The sequence below is a fragment of the Solanum dulcamara genome, chromosome 12 (assembly GCF_947179165.1).
Source record: "Solanum dulcamara chromosome 12, daSolDulc1.2, whole genome shotgun sequence".
Classification (NCBI taxonomy): domain Eukaryota; kingdom Viridiplantae; phylum Streptophyta; class Magnoliopsida; order Solanales; family Solanaceae; genus Solanum; species Solanum dulcamara.
The window spans coordinates 40,812,209-40,826,564 of record NC_077248.1 but is presented as its reverse complement, the minus strand read 5'-3'; the positions used below and the strand labels follow the sequence as shown (position 1 = coordinate 40,826,564).

The following is a 14,356-nucleotide window of genomic DNA, read 5'->3' as shown; positions in this document are numbered from 1 at the left end:
ATTCAACAGTATAACCTTTCCACAACTTCCATCAATATACTCCCAAGTAGTGGTGGGATCATGAATTCCTTTGCTGCTATACAAGAAAATTTTCGTCACATCAAGGATTAAAAATTACTGTTTGTATATGCAAGAAAATTTGTCTAATACAGTCTAATCTTTTGATATAGAAAATTCAGATGCACTCCTTCAAATGTCCGTTGATGTTTTGCTTATTATGCTATTATTTGTCTCATATTTTAGTATTTTTAATCGTCGTTTGAGTATTGATTATAATGATTATGCTAAATATTATATTTTTACTGTCTAGTTACATTGGGGATGAAAATTGGATGAAAACTGAGAAGTGCAAAAAATTGGAAGAAGCTCGCGTTGAATTAAAATTACAAAACAAAAATGGAGACAGAAGACTAGGGGACATAATGATGGATAAAGAAAAAAAAATGGAACCAAATTCTCTCAACACACCTTGCAATTTATTCATCAGAATTGAATGATGCTCCTTGAGAAAACCAATCCAAATCTACTACTACTTTACAAATAGATGACAAGTCGACAAATCCAATAACAAAATTCTATGCACAAACGCTTCAACTGTCTAATCAGCTAATTACCAAAAATTTCTAGAGCAACTCAGCCATATCAATTAGAGGATCGAAACCTCCCCTACTACAGAATCAGATGCTTATATTCCTTTAACAACGTCTGATCTATTCAGCATAGCGATTTTTAGCAATCATCAATGTTTTTGGAAGGAAGGTCAGCCATCAAATTCTACAAACGAAAGTTCCATCGCTCTGGCAACCTACAAAAGACTTTACACTGATGAGCGACTACTTCCTAAAAAAAAGAGGGAAACATGCTACATGCACTTCTTGACGGGCCTCGGTTTGTTTCTAATCATTTTCTTGATGGGAGCCTAATTCATCACGTGGACATATTCTACAAGGTGGGAAATGTGATTGGAACATTGCTTAAGGTGTACACTTGTACCTTCACTATACTTGGGCGTAGATACACTTGCATACGTATAGAGGTACCACTAGAAAAGCAGCTTAAAAACCATGTCTTTGTTGGCTCACATTACCAGCCTTTGCACTATGAGGGATTTAGATATGTTGTGTGGTATCATAGGACATGCATGTCCTAACAAGAAACAAAGACCATCTTACGAGCACCCCATGGTTTCTTCCTCATGGGATGGACCCTGGTGACCTTCCAAAAACAGCAAAAAATAGTAAAGATGTACGGAAGGAGAGTGATTATCAAATGCAACACCGTCGGAATGCAAAAGTGAATAGAATGGACTACCAATCTCCGATCATGGTAGGGCATCATCAAAACCTCCCAAGCACATAAGGTAAGCCCATTACTTGGTCATAATTTTGATAATTGCTTTAATTTTCATAACAAATCACTTGAATTAATACCCATTGGGTTTTGCTCAACAACTAATTAATCAATACCCATTGAGTTTTACACCCACATTTTGCGCACACACCCCTAGCTACAAATTTAGCTACTCATAATTAAAAATATAGAGATTATAACCATATAGAAAATACCCATATAGAAAATACTCCATTTCAAGCAAATTGATTATCAAATCTGAGATCCAAGCTTTGGAAACATACACAATCTGACTCTTCTTCCTTAGCAAGCAAGAAGTTCTTAGCTAATTTTATCACTACTTTCTATCACTACAAAATATCCAAAAAGATAACTCTCTATTCTATTCCCAATTGGGAAGAAGATAATAGTACATAATTACACAAATTCCCATTCTATCCTTGGAACCTTCCAAAGGAAGCACTTAAATCTTTAAATAAGTTTTTGCCCTTGAGCTTCCGTGTTATGACTTGTGCGGGACCGGCATAATTTCATTCCAGGATCGTTCAGCGCTAATTACTGTGCCACTTCAGCCTTTATTTCTTCAGTCGCACCTGCATTTGGATCGGCAGAACGCTGATCTATACAACATCAGTTAATCACCGGTGCTTAGGCAGTTTTCTTCCTTCCGGCCGGCGTTTAGCTGGCGAGACGCAGTTGGCTCCTACGGGAGGCCTGTTCCTTTGTCGGCGTGCTTTAGTGAATTTAAGCTTCAAATCATTCAATTTTGACTTTTTCAAGGAATGCCTGCATACTCAAGAACTAGGGCCTTAAATTTCCTCAGTTAACATTAAAATATAGCAATAATTTATGAATTTGTGTCTAATGAGTTGGTAAAATACCAACTCATCGAATCCCCAAAATTTAACTATTGCTTGTTCTCAAATAAAACATTCACTAAGCACAAGACTTACACTCATCCACACACAAGATAGAATTTGCGTAAACACTAAGACTAAAAAAAACATCAAAAATAAAAGACTCAAAAACAAAAATCTATATATACAAATACAAATCATAATTGATTTCACCATCAATCAATAAACAAAGGTTTTCTTTCTTTCAAAATGCTTTTCATTCAAAGCACTTTTAAGGAACTAATCAGGGACAATCTTTCATTCAAGCACAGTTCTGAAGCATCTCAAGCCAATGGAATAAATCTTTAAGATTTGCCTAAGAATTCACAAGAATTTATCGCATGCATACAACTCAATTAAAATAAAGACCTCACCATTCAAGTGAAGGATGTAATGCTACTTGCACAAGAGAGAATTTCACTCACAATTATGAATATTAACTAAAGATATTATAGATTATGTAAAAACACTCACTCTAACAAAGAATTTCAATCATACACATATTGAACCATAGGCTTACCCTGTATGTAAATTGCTACTAATATAGATTGACAAGACTCAAAACCACTAAGGACTTGGAGATTTAACTTAGAATTGAACAAAAGGAGAGGATATCATTTAGTCAAAGTGACTAAGAAGCCTTCCTAATGCTATCACATTTCATTTTTGAGCACACCACTCACGTTATCAACTTTCTTTCACCTTATCTCTCCTATTCATGACATTTAATCAATCAAACACACATTTTTGTTTTTGCATGAGGCCTGTGCATAATATGAGCGAACACCAAAATTTTGTTTCCTTCTTTTCCTTCTTTCATCAATGAATCCACTTAAGCACTTTTCATTTTGAGCTTATGGTGCTTTATACTTTTTAGCTCTTCCTCTTTCTTCTCATCGCGCTTCAAACTCCCAAACTTAGGTCCTACATCATAATTCATTTATTTTTTCTCCCCCAAATAAGGCGTTTAACGTACACTTTTCTTATTAGCAATTAGGGAGACATGAGGGCACCAAAAAAAAGGATTCAAAAAGGTCAAGAAGTGCAATATGGTGCCCAATGAATTAGGCTCAGTCTTAATGCGGTTGACTAAGATCACATCAAGGGAAAGAAAATTTTGGATAAAGTGGCTACTCAAAAAAGGTCTAGGTTCATATTTCAAGCCAAGTCATATAAAGAATTTCGCCTTGAACTACATTTTGGAGCAAGTTCTAGACAATATGCATACACAATAATGAATCAAAACCTCACCACATAAGACATCACAACCCAATAAAATCTTAAGTTAGTCTCAAAATTAGTTGAACTGAATGACTTTTGATAAAATACAATGGGATGAGTTGATACCCGCTTGTAAATCACAAAGTCAAACAAATAATGTATAAGCGATGACAAGAAATTGCTTCAAATTTAATTTTTTCCTTATTTTTAAATCATTTTTGACTTTCCTTTCTCAAACAATAATATATTTGGTGGTCCCTCTTGCAAGAAGCATGACACTAGACTCAACTAAAACTAAAACTAAAACTTGGCATTTTCTCTTAAGAAATTCGTCTCTCAATCTATCATAGGGAAATACCAACCTATTGGACACAAAAAGACTAAAGAAAAATAAAATTAGAGAAAATTTTGCTTCTTAAAAAAGAACCGTGATATAAAGAAAAAATTTGGAGTTTATTTAATTATGTCACACCCCGAGTCTATACCCTAGGTATGACCGACACTCAAAAACCATTGCTGGTTTCCAAGCAAACCCTTGGCTTGGGCTAACTCACTAAGAGGAAGACTTACTCTTGAAAAACATACTCAGATGGGCACAATAAGTTGTAAATAAAATAAATAATCTCAGTTTAAAACTCAAATCTCAAATATATATATACTGAACATTTTCGACTTTCCTAATTTTGAAATTATTTTCCACTTTCCTTTCTTAAACAATAATATTTTTGAGGGTCCCTCTTGCAAGAGGCATGACACTAGACTAAACTAAAACTAAAACTAAAACTTTTAAGTTGTAACTCAATGTTTTCAAAACATACTCAAATAAAGAAACTGAACACTGTCTGTAACACCCCCTAAAACTGTTGTATATAGTGTTCCAATTCTCGACGAACATGATACTTCTTTAGTATTTTTGACATAACTTTTCATAGTATGGTCTAAATTAGGTGATCAAATTTTTGAATAAACCCAACATATTTTGCGAAAACCATAGCTTAAGATTCGAAAGTTAGGTAGGTCAAATAAATTAATCTTTACAAGACCTGGTGCTGTGATGAAATGGAGTATTTGTAGAAAAAAAATCATACCTCAATGTATAATGCTCCAAATCAGTTGATTCTTGAACGACACGAAATAAGACTTCTAGAGCTACAATTCATTTGAGACATCAAATCCTAATTAGGAAGTTATCTTATTCAAACATAACTCCGAAAAAAGATATTCCGTAAAAAGGAGATTTATCTCACCAACCATAGAAAATCTAGATTCATTTGACATCACCCATAACATCAATAGTCCTCAATTTGACATCGCCCATGACATCACAATCCTCTATTAAATTTTTAGATTTTTCTTTATAATTATTTTAATTATTGTTAGGTCCCTCCCTTACACCTATAAATACCCACCTTATTTCATCATTTTATTCTTCAAGCTTTCTCAAGCAACTCTTCTCTCTATATACTTCTTTAATCATTCTCAAAATATAGTTTTAGTTCTTAATAATGTAAAAATACTATTTCGGTAATTCATATATACTCTGAGTAGTACACAAAATGGTTCGGCGAGGAAAAAAGGCTAGGGTTCAAGAGTGTTCATTAGGTCCTTTGATTTTGAGTAAAGCTTCAGATTTTGGGTATATAGGGCTTCAATGAGAGTATTCCTTCCACTCTCATGCCTAAAGTATTTTGATTATATGAAAAATTATATTTATTTTCTTTAAACTTTACTATACGGTATGTGGATGTTCATCAATGGGTTCTTTTACCCATGTAGTCTAAAACTCTTTTAACTAAATCTCTTGATTTCAAGTAAGATTTTCTTATGGGTAATGCTTATTTTTACTTAATAGCATGAACCATGGTTAAACTAATAATTATTGGTCTATTTTGATGCAAAATAATTTCATATATATGAATTGATGGTTTACAAGTATTTTCTCTATTTATCTCTTTAAAGGTTCTTGAAATTCATGGTGGGTTGCTTAAGGTATATTTTTTAATTAATGGATTTCAAAGTATTTAGGCATAATTTCATTTACATACATGTTTGAAAGTTGAAGTGATTTAAATCCACCTAGTTTTACTATATTTTTAATAAAGTTTGACTTGAAAGCTTTGACTCCAAATAAATGTTTATGAAAACAATGTCTATGGTCAAAAGGGAGTCTTATGAAATAAAAAAATGATGAAATTCTATGAATGATGGATTTTTTATGCTATGAGGACAATTCTTGCATATTTGAATCACTAAAGATTTTAATGAGCTAATGCACTGAATGTGATGTTTTGAATTCTCAAGCTACATGCTATGATTATTTTGAAGTATTAAACTATTCCGTGAGATTGACTTAGTACCGAATGTGGCATCATGTGAGATTCGGTAAGGGAATCCTAGTAGCACCCCTTGTCTCATTAATTATGTGTCAAACATAGGAGCCATTGTAGTCTTAGGCTAATAGATCCATGAAAGCCCTTAAAGTTAAAGTTAAAGAATGAATGTAAAGTTGATGGAGTTCTACCTTAAGCAAGTAGACTCCTCGGCCAACGTAGGGGGTTATGTTGGATTCCATATAATAGCTCACATGGTCTTAATGTCGGTTATAGTAAAATTCCCACAAATGAAAGTTTCAAATGCTATTTACATGATTACTCATGCATGTATATATCCATATATGTAAAATTTAAATGATATCTACTTGATTACTCTCGCATGCACTCGTTTATATAATTTACCTTATAAATGTCCTAAATATTTTATATTGTATTGCATGCCTACATACTTAGTATATTCAAAGTACTAATGCATACTATTTTGCCTACATGATATCACCATGTAGGGACCGATGCTCCTCCTTCATTCTCCTTCACGTGGCTAGTTGAGATTTCATTTGAACGTTACTTTTGGTGAGTTTCCATATTCTGAGAACAATACTCCTTTATCTTTCTAGCTTATGATATGTTAAAATCTTTAGACACTTACTATGACATTTCTTTCTATTATGATTGAGAGTGAGCTAGGGATTTTTCTTAGCTCCATTAAATCTAAAAGTTAGAGGTATTCTTGGACATATGTAAGTTGATGATTTACTACTATGAAAGGCTAAAAGAATGCTAAGAGGCTTTTTTGAGGTACTTTCCGGTTCCTCATTCGCCATGTCATGTCTAGGCCCTAGACTTGAGTTATGACAAACTTGGTATTAAAGCCTTATGTTTTGAATGGTCTTCGAAGTCCAACATACAACATCGAATAGGGTCTTGTTCATGATTGTGAAGCCCATTACAATTATGAATATGAAACTACGAGGCGTTTAGGAAAGTTTTCCTTCTTTCATGATCCATGTCATGTGTTAGAGCATACTCTAGGTCTTTTCCCCCCAATAGTTGTTCTTTACAATTTTTTAGAAGATGCCTTCAATAAGAGTTCCAATCCAAAAGGGGATTGATATTAATGAGTATGGTATTCTTATTCAAAATGGTTCAGAATCATCATTGGTAGAGGAAGTAAAAGCAAGGCAAGACATGGGTCCAACCTTAGTTAAATTAAAAAAATTGGTGATTAATAAGAAGATTGAAGTTCTCTCATATGGGAGAGATGGAGTACCTAGTTATCTAGGTCGGTTGTGTGTTCTACTATTAATGATATTAGATGAGTGATGATAGAGAGAGAGAGAGTGTGTGTTCTATATAGTGATGATGGTGTCATGCTTATTCCATTTAAGGTTATAGACATGGAAGAAGAGGTAGATGGATCTTGTTATGTGCATTAGATAGGTAAGAGTATATTAGTGTTCCCTTGGTATGAGTTAATGCAAATTTTGATGTAGAAATGCCAAGGTAGGAATGAAATTTTTTAAGTGATGTTGACTTCAAAGGAGCCATAAAATGGTTAAAATGATAAAACTGAATGCATGGTTGTAGATACGTGAGTAATTGTAGTAGGCTATTGATGACTTCGTGTTAAGACTTTCAAATGAGTGTATTAGAATGATTATAAAACTAGATTTGAATGTGGTATTGATGACATGTGGGTGAAGGTGTGATGTATTTGGTGTTTCTTTATTAGGTCTCGTGGTTTGTTGAATATGGTAGTAAGGGATAGTAATCTTGGAATAGAATTTCATATAAAGGTATAGGGCCCTAAGGCTTTTTTTTAAGGTGGCCTATGAACGTTATTTGTCATTGGAGTTAGCCTCGGTTCATACGATATACCATGTATCTATGTTGAGGAAGTGTGTAGGTGATCCAAGTTTCATTGTGCCTTTGAAAGTAGTGAATGTTGAAGAAAACCTGACCTATGAAAAGGTCCCGATTGAGATTTTGGACCAGCAAGTCAAGATGTTGAGGAACGAGGAAGTTGCATCCATCAAAGCTCTTGGGAGGGATAGACAAGTCGAAAGTAATAAATAAGAAGAAGATATGATAAAGTTATACTCTCATCTTTTTTCCTCTACTCAAGCCTAAGGTATTAAGTTGTCCTTTCTCAATTACTTGAAATCCTTGCATTTCAACTTTTCATGTCATGTGCATACAAAATTATGAAATATATTTCGAACAATGTTTTAAATTATACTATTGCATTAATGATAGGTTATTGGTTTACACTCTACTCTACTCAAGCTAAGTTTTGACTCACTCGAGGATGAATGTTTCGAAGGGGGAGATAATGTAACATCGCCCTAAAAACATTGTATATGGTGTTTCAATTTTCGATGAAAATGATACTACTTCTGTATTTTTGACATAACTTTTTATATTATGGTCTAAATTAGGTAATTCAAATTTCTGAATAACCCAACATTATTACCTACAACTTTTGTGAAGATCATAGCTTAAGATTCAGAGGCAAAGTAGGTCAAATAAATTAATCTTTGCAAGACCTAGTGCTGTGATAAAATAGAGTATTTGTATAAGAAAATTTATATCTCACTGTAGAATGCTCCAAATCAGTTGATTCTTGAACGACACAAAAGAAGACTTCTAGAGATATAATTCATTTGAGACATCAAATCCTAATTAGGAAGTTATCTTATTCAAACATGACTCCGAAAAAGGGTATTCCATAAAAAGGAGATTCATCTCACCAACCATAGAAGATCTAGATCCATTTGACATCACCCATAACATCAATAGTCCTCAATTTGACATCACCCATGACATCATATTCCTCTATTAAATTTTTAGATTTTTCTTTATAATTATTATAATTATTGTTAGGTCCCTCCCTTACACCTATAAATACCCCCCCCCCCCTTTATTTCATTATTTTATTCTTCAAGCTTTCTCAAGCAACTCTTCTCTCTATATACTTCTTTAATCATTCTCAAAATATAGTTTTAGTTCTTAATAATATAGAAATACTATTTCGGTATTTCATATATACTCTGAGTAGTACACAAAATGGTTCGGCGAGGAGAAAAGGCTAGGGTTCAAGAATGTTCATTAGGTCCTTTGATTCTGAGTAAAGCTTTAGATTTCGGGTATATAGGGCTTCAATGAGAGTATTCCTTCCACTCTCATGCCTAAAGTATTTTAATTATATAAAAAATTATATTTATTTTCTTTAAGCTTTACTCTACGGTATGTGGGTATTCATCCACGGGTTCTTCTACCCATGTAGTCTAAAACCCTTTCAACTAAATCTCTTAATTTCAAATAAGATTTTCTCATGGATAATTCTTATTTCCATTTAATAACATGAATCATGGTTAAACTAATGATTATTGATCTATTTTGATATAAAATAATTTCATATGTATGAATTGATGGTTTACAAGTATTTTCTCTATTTATCTCTTTAAAGGTTCTTGAAATTCATGGTGGGTTTCTTACGGCATGATTTTTAATTAATGGATTTCAAAGTATTTAGGCATAATTTTATTTACATATTTGTTTGAAATTTGAAGTAATTTAAATCCACCTAATTTTTCTATATTTTCAATGAACTTTGACTTGATAGCTTTGACTTCAAATAAATATTTATGAAAGCAATGCCTATGATCAAAAGAGAGTCTTATAAAATAAAAGAATGATGAAATTCTATGAATGATGGATTTTTTATTCTATGAGGATAATTCTTGCATATTTGAATCACTAAAGATTTTAATGAGTTGATGCACTGAATGTGATGTTTTAAATTCTCAAGCTATGTGCTATGACTATTTTGAAGTATTAAAATATTCTGTGGGATTGACTTAGCACCGAATGTGGCATTGAGGTGAGATTCGGTAAGGGAATCCTAATAGCACCCCTTGTCTCATTAATTATGTGTCAAACATAGGAGCCCTTGTAGGCTTAGGCTAATGGATCCATGAAATCCCTTAAAATTAAAGTTAAAGAATGAATGTAAAGTTGATGGAGTTCTACCCTAGGCAAGTAGACTCCCCGGCCAACGTAGGGGGTTATGTTGGATTTTATGTAATAGCTCACATTATCTTAATGTTGGTTATAGTCAACTTCTCACAAATGAACATTTCAAATGCTATTTACATGATTACTTATGCATTTATATATCCATATAAGTAAGATTTAAATGATATCTACTTGATTACTCACGCATGCACTCGTTTATTTAATTTATCTTATAAATGTCCTAAATATTTTATATTGTATTGCATGACTACATACTTAGTACATTCAAAGTACTAATGCATACTCTTTTGCCTACATGATATCACCAAGTAGGGACTGATGCTCGTCCTTCGTTCTCCTTCACGTGGCTAGTTGAGATTTCATTTGAATGTTACTTTTGGTGAGTTCCTATATTCTGGGAACAATACTCCTTTATGTTTCTATTTTATGATATGTTAAGATCTTTATACACTTACTATGGTATTTTTTTCTATTATAATTGAGGGTGAGCTAGGAACTTGTCTTATTCCCGTTAAATCTAAAAGTTAGAGGTATTGTTGAACATAAATAAGTTAAAAATTTACTGTTATAATTTATGCTTGTTTATTTATTGTCATTACCTATAAAAGGCTAAAAGAATGCTAAGAGGCTTGTTTGAGGTACTTTTAGGTTTCTCATTCGCCATGTCACGTGTAGGACCTAGGCTTGGGTCGTGACACTGTCTGATTAGTCTATGAAGCCTCTAAGATTGAATCTGAAATAGTTATCAGGGCAGGACCACGACTACCTCAACTTGATATGTAAAAGTTAAAAATGTAAATACTCAAGAGCTCCTCTTAATGCAAAGAGGTCTCACCAAAGTTGGGTAGAAAATTTAATCTTCAACGATGTGCCTGTTGATGATTTCTATCAACTATGTTTGTATTATCAATAGATACAGCGCCAAATGGCATCACTTTATGTAATGTACTGTATGTAAAATAGCTGGAAGGAAACTTACTCAAGATACTCAACTCTAAAAATAGCTCAACTCAATAAAACATGCATATACCTAAAACAATGCTTTAAAAGATATGAATAGGTAAATACAACTCAGTGTATGAAAATATATTAATTTACTCTTAGGGAGTTTTTCTAACCGACAACCATCACTTATGAGCTACGTGATGTGTAATGACCTTGAGGGCCATTTTCAGAAATTTGTGGAAAATTACCATTTTACTCGCATCGTTAGTGTCCCTGAGTGTTATTTGTTCAGTTTATGTAGTTGAATGTATTAAAGTCTTAATAGCTGGCGAATTGAGCAAATTTTCGAGTTTTTAGAGTTAAGATGTTAAAAAATGGTGTTTGGTACCAACTAGAGCTACGAGTCTCAGAACGGGATTCTGTCAATTCCATCAGCTCTAGAATGTGGAAATTGATTTAGGAGAATTGTCAGAATCAGATTTGGGATTGATATGTGAATTTGAGGTCTCAAGTTGGAAAGCTTGATTTTAAATAAACTAAGTTTGACTTTCGTCAACAAATTGAGTTTGGAGACTCGAATTTGATTTATGATGATTTCTATGGTTTTTTTTTGGGGGGAGGGGGGTGGGGTACTGATTCTAATGCTAGAAATAGTTTCATTGTAATTTTTAAAGGTTTTGAGTGTATTTTAGGTTTTTCAAGTGTCAAAATTAGTTTAGTGGTGACTTGTCAGTTTCTGGGTCAAGGAGACCTCAAATTCAAATTTTGATAATTCCACTAAGTCCAAAATGTTTAATTTAGTAAGTGTGCATATAAGTTTTATGTTCACAGGATTCCGAATAAATCCCGAGGGTATGATTAGAGAATGTGAGTTTGGAATTTTGTTGGTTTTTGGTGCAGGTCAATTTATTCATCGAGATCGCGACATGGTCAGATTTAGTTCTATGCGATCACGATGAGTCCTTTTCTAGTACCTCATGATTGCGAGAATAAGTTGCTCATGGTTGCGATGAGTATTTTGTGTGTGAACAGTGTTAAGTCGTGAATACAGTTCCATTTCTAAAAAACCATCATAATTATCGATTTTGAGCTTTGAGTACGCGATTTTGGGTCAATTTCTTGAAGGTTTTCATGTGGGTGAGTTTCTTCTTCAATTTCCCATTATTTATCTATGAGTTTCCTCTCTTAAATCCTTGAAAAAGTCTAGTTTTAAGTGAGAATTGTTAGGGTTTTTAATTCTTAAATTTTAATTCGGTTCCATTGATTTCTAACTCATTTTGAGTTTTCAACCATGAGTTCCTTATTACTAGTAGAACATGATTTTGTAATAAAATTCCAGATTCAACCCTTTTAGAAAATGATCAATTTTTGGACTATTTTACTCTCTGTTCTGAAATCTATTAATATGGGTGTCATTGGACTCCTTATGATGCATATATTTTATTCTTGATAGTGGGTTGTCATTTCGAGCATTAAATTCAAGGGTTGTTCGTTCGGTAGAGCGTTCGAGTGCGATTTCGACAATTGAGGTAGATTTGACTATCCTTCTTGTACTAAGTTGGGGTGATTAGTCAAATTCTATGTTGTAGATTTTGGGATGGGGTCGTAGTGTAGTTTGGTATTGATAATTTATATTGTGATGCCCATATGAGGGCTTATATGTGCTGTGTAGCCCGTGTGGAGGCCTTATGTAATTTTTATCTATGATTTAGACCGTGTAATCCATGAATTAGCTAAGTTAGAGACGTGAAGAGGTTATTGACGTGTAATACCCGCCTGAGGGGTTGAGTTGGGGTTTTTGGGCATGTCCGAGTATTGGAATATTGTTGGGAAAGGGGCGAACATTTAATTTGAGGTATTTCCTTCCCATTACTGTCCATTGAGGGTGAATATCATGTTTAGGTTAAGTTTTGAGAACTTTGAACCTTGTACTATATGTTGAGTTGAATATTACCTCCATGACTTATATGTTGTAAATGCATTCATCTTCATTCATATTATCATTGAGCATTGGGAAGTTAAGAATGCTGGAAATCGTTTCTGAGAAAGAAAATGTGACATCTTTTGTATTCTTGACTATAAGATAGGTGGAAAGAGAATGAGACATTGATATCATGAGTCCTTGTCCACGATCTGGGTGGTGAGGTAGTTGATACATTAAGATTGTGATGAGGTATGGTCTGTCAGACCCTCATGAGTCCTGCTTGGTAGCATAGTTCTATAGGTGTATACGACAGGTTGTGCGATAGCCTTGATTCCACCGTACCATCATATTATTACATCATCATAATGCATTGAATTGAATTGATACCTATGATATATGTTCTAGCTATTTATTTATGATATTGAACTGTATTTATGTGTTTACTTTAATTACACCGTTCTATATAAATTGGCAGCAGCGTAGCCAGAGTGAGCCTTTTTTGTGCGTGTAGGAGAAGCGTTCCTTAGTTTTTTTAATAGTTTTTGATTAATTCCTTATCTCAGTCGGTTAAGCCGACTAAGTATATGTGGATTGTACTCACTCCTACTTTTATGTCCCTTTTTGATGCAGATTCTAGTCAGGGTATTCCGTACGGCAGCTGATCTCCTTCTCTTATGGATATTTACTATTCAGATTAGTTGTGAGGTCTTGGGATTTGGACCGCCATTAGTTCTACCTTTTATTTCCAATATTTACTATTATTTGAAGACTTATGATGTATATCAGATTCGATCATTGTACGAGATGCCCTTTACACCTATGACTTCCCTTTAGGAGTATTGTATGGTTTTAATTTTCTACTTACACATCGGGATGAGATTTGGAATGTGTGCCATCATGACCTCATTTTTTTTGGATCATGACATGATGATACAATGAACTTCTACCATTGCCATAGCTGTCCAATACCTTTCCAGGATAAGGGATGTAAACTATTTTGGATCCTATAAAAGTCCTCTTTTGGCACTATGAGGAGTCATCCGAATGAACGGTACATTTTTATTCTACACTGGCTACGTAGTTTATAGGGTTCGAGTTATTCTATACTCTTGCCTAAATTGGTGCTCAATAGTACTCCCAAAATATAGTTTATATTCTCATAACTCAAGTGAGTGTATTTACTCAATTAACTCGTTTAGTCTCTTTTGGACTTATATCAAAACACAACTTCCTCAACTCATCTCATCTCTTTAAAAGTAGATATAATCTCAACTCAAGAAATATGTTTAAAAGCATAGATTAACTTTTCAAATCAATCTAAAAATAGATGTTTATAAATATTTATACTCATGCTCTAAATAATAATTAAGATACTTTAAAAACTCAACTAATGCTCAAAATAATAATTAAGAAACTTGTCAAACTCAACTCATGCTCAAACACTTCCTCAATTACATGATGAAAATAATTAATTTTTAACTCAAATCAATGCATAAAATAATTAATGCAAAACTCAACTAGAGTTCATGTGAAGGCAAACATGAATCCAAAATCTCAAAAACTCAACTCATCAAAGTATAATCAAATATACATACTAGAATTCAATAAGAAATTGTACAGATCCTCAAGAATTTACTTTATCAAAATTG

The 14,356-nt window shown here is 33.3% G+C and overlaps 1 long non-coding RNA gene across 2 annotated transcripts; it reads left to right on the top strand.

The window, feature by feature from the left end:
- Positions 1-1,099: 1,099 nt before the first annotated feature.
- Positions 1,100-13,571, top strand: LOC129877106 (uncharacterized). Of its 2 annotated transcripts, XR_008763473.1 has the most exons (3): positions 1,100-1,360; positions 6,307-6,373; positions 10,151-10,213. It is a non-coding gene; the product is annotated as an uncharacterized LOC129877106 (long non-coding RNA). The 2 variants fall into 2 exon arrangements; XR_008763472.1 differs by lacking the exons at positions 6,307-6,373; positions 10,151-10,213 and adding an exon at positions 13,338-13,571.
- Positions 13,572-14,356: the final 785 nt, after the last annotated feature.